Here is a 12,688-nt window from a genome sequence, read left to right on the forward strand (position 1 = left end):
TAGCTAACCTGTCTAGAAAGGACTTCGAATACAGCAATTTTGTATCGGTAAGTCTAACTTTGGACATGAATTTCTGTTTCACTTTAAAATAAAACGACTCAGGATTTGATTGATTAAAATCTGTAAAATAAGAGAATTTTCCCAGAAAAGTACTTGAGCTCCCCTGTAAAGGAGCAGGACAATGTTCCCACTGTGTGTAGTTCACAGGAACCCTCCTGGAACTTGTTTTGTGTAAGAAATGATTTCCATAATGTTGATAACAAAACAAATCACCATAATTGACAGAACCTAAGTACAAATCCTCAGCATCAAAGGCCGCATAATATTTCAAATCAGAGAACAATGCTTCTACGGCCTGAAGATCCCAATCATCAGAACGAATATCTTGCTTAATCACATCTCCCATGTTTACTCTAAGCACATTAGGAACATTAATAACTTCTGTGGGGCCATGTATCTGAAACCTAACCGCATCCCACACAATCCCATCAAGGACAGGCCAAGCAGTAATCTCTACTGTATTTAAGTCTCTTTTTAGTCTGTGTGCTGAATGTGAGGAGGAAAGAGGGGACAATGTTCCATTAAGGTACAGAATTCCTGTTCTTTCTTTCACATAATGGCCATCGATCAGGCGGAAAAAATAAAACACAAAACCAATTGACATAAAAAGATAAAATGAAAATAGTATCAGCCAAACGTATGTCCAAGGTGGAATTAGAAAATGTTTTTTAAACAACGTGGCATATTTTCCAATAGTCGATGGTTTCTTTGAAAGTTCCGAATCAGAGTCAAAAGAGAATCTGGACTGGTTAGCCAAACGAGCTTGTAAATCGGACATAGATAAATCAGCAGGATCTGCATAGGTCAATTCATCAATGTTAGTAACAGGAATAGTATTTAATAAAGGTCCGGATATAGCAGGCATCTCGAGGGACACCTCCTGATCTGCACCAGATGTAATAGCCAGCACAGAGTGCCTCACCATGGAAGGACAGGATACAGCCGGTGTCATGCTATGAAGAATCGGCCACCCTGTGTGTCTTGACATTGTCAATAGAAATAAATCTGTTTTCTTTACGACCTGGAAGTGGTGGTAAAATGACTGTTCTTGTGCCCTTCACTCCAAGAACTCGAACCGGTGCTCGATATGAGGGACCAAATTCTTTCTTGTTATCGATCTTCTCTCGAACCAGTTCTCCAACTTGGGGTAGCCAGCCAACTACCGGGATCTGCAACGCATCATCCGACGTGGAGGGCAAGTGTTCCTTAGCAAGACTGTCTCTGGTCTTTTGTAGATCCTGTAAAACATTGCAATGTTCATCTACGTCAAAGGCCGCGGCCTGGGCCTGGCAGTCTGCACCATCAAGGTCAGGGACGTACATCTTGATACCAAAGAGCATTTCGTATGGGGTCCGCCCACCCAGAGACCTTCTAGGGAGATTATTAAGCGCACGCTGCACGCCATAGAGGTGGGTCAGCCAGTTTCTACCAGTGCCTATAACCCGGGCTGTCAAAGATTGCTTTAAGTCGCGGTTCATTCGTTCTACTACACTATTGCCCTCAGGCCTGTAGGGACTTGAAAACTTGACTTGGACTCCCAACGAAACCATAGCATCCTTATACGCCTTGGAGGCGAAAGCCGGACCCTGGTCCGAATGGAAAGTACCACAGGCAAAGATTCCCACAAAGACGCGCAAATCCTTAATGACAGTCCGCGAATCAGCGCTTCGATGCGGCCATACCCACACAAAGCGTGTGCATGAGTCAACTGCTACTAAGATGTATTTATACGCAGTATCAGAGGAAAAAGGACCGCAGTGATCCAAATAAACGCAACCAAGCGGTTTATTAGAGATGTACAACTGTGTCTGAGGCGGACGCGCAGCAGTAGAAGGCTTAATCTGCTGACAAATGTCACACATAAGGACATAATCGCGCGTCTGTTTGTACAGTCCCCGCCACCAGAACCTTTGTTGTAGCTGAGTTACAGTGGCTGAGACGCCCGCATGCGCAGATGCCACACCTTCATGAGCCGCTGTAATCAGAGAAGCTCTGCGATCCGAGTTGGGAACTAGATGTTCGCCAACTTCAGGAATTTTCACATAAGGAACCTTATCGGGACTTAAGTGGTATGTGTACTTCGATGGGAACCCCGCAGGATATTTACCTCCCTTCTCCGTGGCAGCAACAGCTGCCAAGATGTCATCATCTATTTTGCTTTTGGACCTCGTGACTGCTGCACCTAAGTATTTTGATACCGCAGACTTCGCTGCCTCATCAGCAAGCGAATTACCAACAGCGTGGACCCCCACGCGCTGAAGGCCGAGAGTATGAATCACAAACACGAGCGGCAGCTTTTCTTTAAGTTCCGCCACTCGGACCCAGATCATTTTATGTTTTATTGTGCTACCTTTGGAATCACGAAAATCATTCTGAATCCAAAAGAATAAGTTCTCATTGTAAGACTGGACACAGTAATAAGAATCACTTACGATTAAAGTCGTCACTCAATGCGAGCATAAGAGCACGAAGCTCTGCTAATTGTGCGGTGCAGTCCCCTAGTGTATGCGTGTGCACGACACTGGACTTGAACTCATCGTTCACCATGGCACCGACTACAATGGCGCAAGCGGAAACGTAGGCATGTTTAGAGCCATGCGCAACCTGCGCCGAACCATCAGTGTAAATGATACAATGGAAATCCTCCAACGGCCGCATCGCTAAAGGAGCAGGATGAACAAATTCATACTGTAAATACTCCTGCGACCGTAAAGCGGCGTCAAAAATAAACGTGACATCCTGGGACGTCAAGGAAGTAGCCCACTGAATCCACCGAGGGTGCAAAGCTTTAGAATTGGGTACACTGGCTTTCGTGACCGCCTCCAAGGCAGGACACGGGGTAACCACCAACATGCGTTTTCCCTGTGACAGGGCACGTTCCTTGAGAATTGCCATCTGTACTGCCGTTAAAACTTTCTCCACAGTGGAAAAACGCAGTTCAGCCGAAGTGTATAAATGTGACTTGTAAGCAATAGGTACAGTATCCCCTTCATTAAAAGTCAGGTACGTGAAACCCACCGTCCCAGGGATAATCCTTATCACCAGGTTGGTCTGGTTATCACGAGTCTGTAAGTAGTCTGAAGCGAGCAAATCAGCCTGCAAAGACTGCAGAATGGCTGAATGCTCAGGCAGCCAGCATGATTTGGAAAAAGATGGTTGTATCAGCGCATACAAAGGCTTGATACGCTGGGCATATTCCGGAATGTATGTTCTACCGAAATTCAAAAAACCCAGTAAAGACTGTAATTTTTTCAGCGTTGTCGGAGAGCGCAACTGCGCGCACTTCTCCAGGAAGTGAGGAGCCAACCCCTTTCCCTCGTGGTTAAGTTCATAACCCAGAAACAACACTGTGTACTCCGCAATGTGTGATTTTGCAAAGTTAAACTTGTAACCCATGTCTGCAAAGTTACAAATTATGCTGTTTACTCGACACGGATGCTCCCAAAGTTCGTCGTCTGTGAGATAAATGTCATCCACATAAGAACATGCAACTGGATCTAAGCTCTCCAAAAGAGAGACTATGCGGGCGGAAAACACTCCAGGACTATTCTTATAGCCCATTGGGAGTCGTTTAAACATTTTTTGTACGCCGCCGCACGTAAAACTGGTCCATTGGGAACTTAGACCATCTAATCTGTGTGCATAAAAACCATTGGAAACGTCAAGCGTGGTTTTGAACCGTTTACGCTCAAGACTAGTCACTAGGGCAGAGTCGTGAGTATTCTGTACTGCACAGTTACGGCAATGCGAGTTCAAATGCCGGTAATCCAAAACCAGACGATATGAGCCGTCCGGCTTGTTCACAGTAAAAAGGGGATTATTCATTGGTGACACACACGTTTCAATTACACCTTGATATTCCAATTGTTCAAGTATAGCCGCGACAGAAGCTTTAGCTTCACGCCGTATGGGATATTGAGGTTGTGGCTGCGGCTGTGACCGTAAAGGAATCTCATGGCTAGGGGACAATTTATCCCAGCCACACTGATTTCGGTACACAGCCGGCGCAAGCGCCAGAGCCCACTCTTCTGCAAAATGCAGCGCTTCCACTCTCGATACAGTGTGCGCGAAACTGGGGAGGATCACCTCCTCCCCTCGCGGAGCTGCGAGAACAAAAGGTGGGGGCCAGTCAGCCTCCGAAAGCAAAATGTCATACGTAGACGAAAGATTTTCCCAAAATACCCCTTTTACAGTTCGCTGCATGTCACCTTCAATTAACAGGACAATTTCAAAAAGCCGTTCAGGGGGAGCAACATGTGTATCAGCTGTTTCAATCACAACATAAGTGTCAGTCGCTGTCACCTTCAACAGTGGACGGAGGGCCTCTCTCACTATGGTAATCTCCGCCCCGCTGTCCAGCAAGGTCAGAGCCCACGTCAGATTCCGAAGCCGCGTTCTCACTATCTGGGGCATATCGATGCGCCGTTAAGGCTGCGACCTTCTTCTTGGCAAACTGCGGTCTCTTTGGCGTAGAGTCGTCCCGCTGATCCCCTTCACTTCGCGTGCGGGGCTGACCACGTCCTTGCTGGCCACCCCGGCCCCTGCCGCCCCCTCCACCACCGGTTGACGGAGCCGATGAGTCCTGAAAGGAACGAGGAGAGCGTTGGTCAGAAGCCTGAAATCTTTCAGGCGATTTAATCGTCGCGCGATCGCGCAAATCATAAACTCGATCTGACTGCGCAGGTTGTGAAGGCGCCGGACTAGAAACCTGTGTCTGCTGTTGTTGTTGCTTACCCTGATTCTGCTTTTTTGGCCAATTTTGTTTTTTGGACTTGGGTTGTCCGCCCGATTCCGAAGACTGTCCCTGGGGCTGTTTCTTCTCCTTTTCAGAAAAAGCCTTTACACCCTTAGAAGTGCGGCCAACCATTTTATAAGCCGCCACAATATTCCTTGCTAACTGACGGGGTTTATCGGCATCGGGAATTAACGCCAGAGCATTGGCCACCTGAAAGTTCACTGCATCCCCCTTGACATTTGCAAGGATAAGACCGCAAACAGTCTCAAACGAGCCACTCAGGCGCATACCTAATTCAACCGCCGACTCTGGTCCGTGATCATCCTGAACACGTTTAAGGACCGCAGATATGTTTGACACAGACGGGGTGCCATAGCACCTCGAGTAAACCGCTGCAAAAGTCTTACCCCATGTTTCACAGTCAGCAAGTTCAGGGGCTAAATCTTTCGGTAAACTGAGCGTAAGAATCCGGTGTTTTTCACCCGGAGTCGTATTAGGAAACACAGCCTCCAGCTGATCGAATTTCTCGGCAAGCCAGTAAGGAAAATCATCCTTATCCTGGGGCTTCTTGCCCATAACGGAATTCACCAAGACAGGACTGATTTTCAAACCAGCCAGTTCTGCTCGAAGCTGCGCACCTGCGGGGGCTGCGCCATGAACATTACGACCAATGTAATGAACAAGCGCCCTAATCACTCCAACCGCAACTTCATGAAGACACCACAGGTCAGCCACACTACAAGTAGCGCGATTAGGGTGAGGAGTAAATCCACCCAAAGCGGGCCAATTTGTGCCCGGAATGGACAAAGGACCTAACCTCGGAGCCGTTAAAGAATGGGGTAGGGCGCCACCAAACCAAACTCCGTGCTGCCAAGCATCGATAGGTACTTCCAGTGCCCTGTATGGAGCATAAGCCGCCGGTACAGCCGAGGCAGTGTATGAATGGAAGACACCCGAATTAGCGTCCACTTCCGGAAATGTCACCCAGGACTAAAACAATTCGTACGGGTACGCATGGTCCGCACTCACCACTAGAACCACAGCCAAGCCTTCCACAGGGACACTATACGCCCGCAAGTGGTCGCGAACCGCGATGCGGCTATGCTGCGGTATGTCCACGGCCATGGTAGCACAGGAAGAGAAAAAAGACAAAGAACACTTTGTAGCACAACTGGGTAGTAATTCAAAGAAACCGTTTTTAGAAGAATTCAAGCTTGAAAAGACCTATTTAAAAAATAGGTAGGTTTTTCCGACACCACCGTTTACCGGAAACGGCAATGAAGGTGTCAAGGTTTGAATGATATACTACTCGAGTGTCATGATATAAGGCCAACAACGTATGGGCGCCATGTAGCAGGGTTTCCGTTCTCCCACAGAACTGTGCATAGAGATCTAGAACCTCAGTGAGTTAGGATGATCCAAAACTCATCTCAGTGTCAGAAATCCCCTTACCTAGCTAGCTACAGTGTCTCATGGATCATTATGAAATGATCCATGTCTTAGACAAACCAGAACATGATCTTTAGAATACCTCAGGAATCGTGGAACACATGAACACTCTTTCGTTATATAATCATTTCAAACCAAAAACTGAGAGTCAAAGAACACACGTGCAAGTTTGAAATATTTATTATTCAATGCAAAGTTCTCAAACGCAGTATCTTGTATAATACCAAAATGCAGATTATAAAAATCAGAGTTAGCAGCATAGTCACTAATCCATAGTAAGCAAAAGGTGATAGCATGTTACAATGCAAAATCTATAGAAATCTATATCACCTATATTTCGCGCACCCTATTTAGCATATTATTTTATATCTAAGAAGGTCTCATTCGGGCTTTAGCAGGGCGGACCCATACCTCTAAATGTCAGTAGGAGTAGATCACATCAACAGCTACCAGCTCTCTTCATGCGCAGCACCAAGTGTCTACGTTCATTCCCTGTAACTCTATCTTAAACCCGCGTAGAGCCCAAAATGTTGGCATCAACATTATTTGTGTTATGTCTAATGTGGTGCGAGGATCAGGCCTCCCAGCAACCTTGTGTTAGGTTATTCCTAGAGTGTGCAGCTCTCAGTGTGCAGACAGTTGTACCAAGTGTACCAGTCAAAGCTGATAGCATAGTAATAACATATTATTCTCAAATAAATCACATCACCGCTTCTAGGTTGAAAGCGACAACAACAAGTAGGTGTCGTGTGCAAAACTGAAGCCGAAGGAAAAATGGTTGTTTAAACATGTAATACCCTCATGCTAACTTAACGCAATATATGAAACGAAGTATCCATATGACAGGTTGGTACATTAGCTAGGACCAGGATGAGTGGGGATGCTTCTACAATTAACTCCATTGGACCTGGTTCCAGGAAAGAATCTTCCCTAGCCCCGTTACCTATCAATGGATCTGCTGGGCGATGGATGTTTGCTGCTAAGCATGGAGTGGGGATAAGTGGATGAGTCGGAGCCAACGACTCCCTACCTTCTCCAGTTCCACCTTCCCTATGTTTTGTTTGCTCGATATTGTCCACCACCTGGTTTGGTATTTCCCCCATGTTTTCATTTGTGTTCAACAGAAGACCCTCAAGCTTGTTAACCTTGTCAGTAAGTTGGTCAATCTTAGATAACAATGGCTTGATTATACCCTCATTTTTTGATCAAACATTCCCATGAGTTTCCTAATGTTAGCCTTATCCCATAACATACTACCCTCATCCTCTACCCCTACATCCTCTGTACCATTTTTCCAAGGTGGAGTTGCTGGTCTTTTCCTGCTAGAGCGTAACCCGCCACGCTTAGGTTGACCCTTAGTGGCCCTTCTTGTCACCCTACGCGCAGGAACAGCCACTGGTTTAGGGGAGCTATCCTCTACTATTTCTAGGTCCAAGTCTGCAGCATCATGATCAACCTCATCTATTTTACTCAATGTAGCAGGTGAGGATACATTGTGAGCGGGACTCTCAGTACTAATCTGGGAAAGCACCACTGCTTCACTGGAGTCTTCTAATTCCTGTAAATTAACTCAGGGTGATTCGATTGAGATATTAGTAGGTGTTGGGCTCAACCCCACGGAAGACCTTCTATCATTGTTTATCTTAGTGACCACTTGGACTAGATAGTTATCCATGGTGTTTGAAGGAGCAGTACATTGCTTTTGTTTAGACATACCTGTAACAACACTCAACAATCACAGTGGCCCAAAATTAATAACAAGCCTATTGTCCAGAAGCCACTACTTACAAGTACTATGAGACCTCCCCTTATATCCGTTTGTAAGCGCTATGGTATTTCGTAGTTATCACAAAGGGTTGAAATCACTCACGAAGATAAATGAACAGCGTTCCTGGCCCGGTCCAGTCTCTGCCAGTCGCGGACTGTCGCAGACTGTCCCGCCCTTGTCCCGGGCTGCTCCCGGGACGCTCTCGCGCAGCGGGAAACAACAGGTCCTGTTATAGGAGGGAGGTGGTTGGGGGCGGGGCAAACAGGGAGAGCGTCAGGTGCAGGTGATGGCAATGCAGGGACTCCTGGGAAATGGAGTCCCTGTCCCTCACCTGGCGCTCGCAGCCCTGCTGGTCTGTTCTCCTTCCGCCCGGCGATGCAACCAAAGTTCCAGGCAAAGATTTTGATCCTCGGCGAAGCACCCAGCAAGACGGGCGATGCTGGACCCGCACAGCGGGTACCGCGAGGTACCGAGGTGATAGAGGTGATCAAAGCAGTAGGTACGTTGCAGGGAATAGGCAGCAGGCTCCCCGATCAAACAGTTAGGCAGGTAGGCGTCTCCCTCTCTACATCACATCGTTTGCATCATGGCCTGCATCTTTTTTTGAGCTGCTCAAGGTCCTCTTGCAACTCCAGTGTCTCCGGCCTTTGGGTCCTGTTGAGGGTTATCTTTGTTTCGTTTGGGCTCCCCTGATTGCTCGGGGCCTGCCCTGACTGCCCTGGTTGTGGTGAGTCACCTGAACCTTACTGGTCTTGACACAGCACAGTTCGAATATTAATTTGTTCTCTTAAGACACTGTAAAGCAGTTACTGGTGGAGTATGAATAGTAACTCTGACTCCCGATTCACTGTCCAGCACATGCCCAGAGTTAAGTACAAAATTGATATTAGTTTGAGTTGTTTACTGATTCAAAAATAGATAGATTTATTTTAGTTTATTTTTTTGAATTCATACACAAATATGCAACTTACATTTCGGCAATAGTAAAATATGTAAAGTAGAGGTTAATTATGCAAACATTTTTTTTACATCTGGAATAAAAAAATACTTTTATATATATTTATTCATTTATTGTTGATGCTTTTGAGTGTTGTCAAAATAGTTATATTTATTTTCCAATTTACCTGCTGAAGCCGCTAGATGGCAATGTTCACTAAGTTATGTGGGTTGCGAAGAGCAGCAGGTAACAAACTGTGTTCAGTTAGATATCCAGAGTACAACTAACTATAAAATGGTGATCAGCTGTTTTTATATGTGTTTTGAGTGTTATACTTTTTTAAAAACAATATGTGGTCTGGAATGGGTTTAAATTGAAATATTTATTTATATGCGAAAGGGATATTTATTTTTGCTGTTTTATAAAATGCATTTCCAAGCATTCTAGTGTTCGATTGTCCACCTTTTTAGAAACCATTCTACTTGTCGTTAGTGCGCCATTTGTTTGTAGTTTAATTACATTAAAGTGTAGATGGGAACATTAATAAACATGAAATTGTCGTTTTAAAAAAAGAAGAGAGTACATAAGTTTCATGTGCTGTATGTTTTTTAATTACCTTGTATGTTTGGGATGTTAATTTCAATCGAAGTATAATTATGCGTTTGTTTGCAAGAATACGTGGCTAAGGCATGAGGAGTATTCATTTTTATGGTTAAGATGTTTTTAATGTATTTTATAGAAAGGCCTGATTTAGACGTTTGTGGTATAAATCTACGTGATTCCTGTGTTGTTGTTTTTTCGCATGTGTGGTTCAGGCATGCGGTATCCATCAATTCATTGTTCCATCATACAACCCCCTAGCACACTGCTGACCCTGCTTTTGAGTTCCCCACCACCCATCCTAGAGCCCTCTGCCCCCTCCAACTCACCTCCGCCTCTGCTGTCTCCCACGTTCAACAATACTCCACTACATCAGGCATAAACACCAATGCCTCCTGACAACCTGTTCCCTCAGCTCATTAGCATCCAGACTGGGATTACGCAAAACCTACAACAATTCAAGACAAACCTTCATAGCCTTATCCGCTTCAACATAAAATCTACCGATTATCAGTGGCTAACTAGGAATTCGAGAACTAATATTCATTTTCATGGCCATCTCACCAACCTCCACTCAATGCATTCAACACACATCACTATCAACCTGATCTCATCCTATTTGAAATCCTCGTGGTTGAGATGGAGTATTCAACCCTACCCAAATGACTCCCCTCGGCGCTGCAAACCATTAGAATCACTCCCTCCTCCTATCTTATAACTCCTCATCTGGGGGAAATCCAATCCATTACTGCAAACCCACAACGCGACTCAAAACCTAACGACAGAGGGGTAGACAACACAATCATAACTGTATTACCCTTACTCAGACCCCCCCTAAACAGTGCCAACTATCACCTGAAAAGCAAGCTACTAATTGTAGATCGGCTACAAGAAATGTAGTTATGTCAGTTATAAAGCACATAAGAGCACTAAGTCTTCGCAGCACTGTGAGAGTAAAGGGTGAACACATATGGGAAATTGCTGACCTGATCCTCTCACATGACCTTGACCTCATTTACTTAATATAAACATAGCTAAATATTTCCTCTGCACCTATCTTGGAAATACTAGTCCCTCCTACGTAAGTTATCCCCAGATCTATAGACCAGGTAGACGCATTGCTTGCATTCACCGCAACAGTCTCTCAATTTAACACTCTCAATACTCTGCTCTAACCTCATGCGAATACCTATGCATCAATATTCTATGCAACAACAAACCATTATACAAATTACATTTAATCTACCAACCGCCGGGATATAATCTTTTCCAGAAGAAATAATGGAAATCATCTCAACAAACTTGTTCATCACTGCACCCAAATATACTTTCAAGACTTAAACCTCCACTGGAATGATCTGAATGACCCTTTAGTTAACAGCCTTAATTCCTTTCTGCTGATCATATCCTGTGACAGCCACACACACAAGGGAGTGATCTTTGATCCAATATTTGCGGAAGCTAACTCTATTCAACTGAAATCTATCTACCCCTGTGACTGTTCTGACCACCACAGCGTCACATTCTTCATCTAAGAATTAGTAAGAACAAATTCCGCTCAATCAACAACACATAAAATATGTGAAGGGAGTATGCATAACATTAATTAGAATTAACTGATGTCCTTCAGTAACAACATCCTTCTGACTGTTGATGACATGTCAGATTGTGGAAAGCAACAGAGATCGCCTTTAGCATGAGCTGAAGCCATTTTGGTTGTGGCATCCATTTTAGTGAGCCATGTGTTAGCCATGTGCTTCTTCCGTCTTCACTGTTGCCTGCCCTTGCATTCGGCTTAAGTCTTCAACTATAATTAACTTTGTTAGTGCTGAGCCAGAGCCTTGCACATGCTTAGAAAGGCCTGTAGCTGCCAGAATGCACCTGTCTTAGTTTTTAAATGTCAGGCTGTTTTAACTGATGCAAACTGAAATCTCTCCCCTCCCACTTTGCTGACCAAGACATGTTTGTATGCCCATGTTAGTCAATAACTATTCTTGTATGTGCCAGTACTTCCCCTTGGTCTCATGCTGTTAATGCAACTAATGCATATAAAAGACCCCTGGTTTCTGTACACCTTGTACTGCCTCATACATTGCCTGAGGGTTCTGTATCAATGAAGTCTCACTCATGAGTGTAAATAAACTATTGTTTTGATATTACAGCTTCCTTGCCAATCTCTATTTTGTTGGTCTGAAAATTAAAAGACAAAGAGGGGCGAACCCTTGCACTGGTGTGCCCCTGAACAGCATCATTGCCACAAGATGGCCAAGATCTTACAAACCACTATACCAGTTTCATGAAAAACATTCTAGACTTAATCACACCCTTATAGCTCAAAACACTGTCCAATAAAGACTCTAAACCATGGAACAATACTTACTAGCCTTAATTCCGAAAGACATAGCTTGTGACTAGCGGAACAAAAGTGGAGAACCTCAACTTCCCTTGAACACCTCAAGCAATTGAGATCACTGAGGAATGTATTTTACAAAAGCGTTAGAAACTCAATAGTCCATTTCTTCAGAAACCAACTAGATCTAGCTAGAAACTGACAAAAAAACTATTTGAGATTGTTAAACTACAATCAACTGGGCTACTTAATCTTTCCCACTCGAATCCAGTCGGCTATCAAAATGTGAGGAATATGCCTACTTATTCATTGAGAAAATAAATCAGAGATCTGATCTGCAGAGTGCACTGTAGCACTGCTCTCTCTCACTCCACTCCAGCACTTACCCTTCCTGGATTGCTATGCTATCTTGCCTACCTCAACAGTTTTGCTTCTTGGATCTCCTTTAAAGCTGTTGAGGTAAATGCCTTTCTAAAATGTCAAAAAAAGACAATTATTGGCCAGGATGTTGAACAATCTCAAACACTCACCCCACTACAGAGATCTGTACCTAAATCCATTGTTTCTTTGCTCCCCATCCCATTCCAGTTTGAACCCAGATATATGTATATCAGTTTTGACCCTGCTCCCAATGGGAACAGTACATCCCAAACTGCCAAGCCAGGTTATTCCCGAAATGGAAACAAGCATCCTAGGACCGGTTTTTAGTGGTTCACCCCTCATCAGCCAGGTTAGCTTGGCTCCAGTTTACATAGAGAGCACACAACTCACGTTTGTGCTTACCAGTCC

This window comes from Lissotriton vulgaris, chromosome 3_1 (genome assembly GCF_964263255.1).
Source record: "Lissotriton vulgaris chromosome 3_1, aLisVul1.2, whole genome shotgun sequence".
Lineage (NCBI taxonomy): Eukaryota > Metazoa > Chordata > Amphibia > Caudata > Salamandridae > Lissotriton > Lissotriton vulgaris.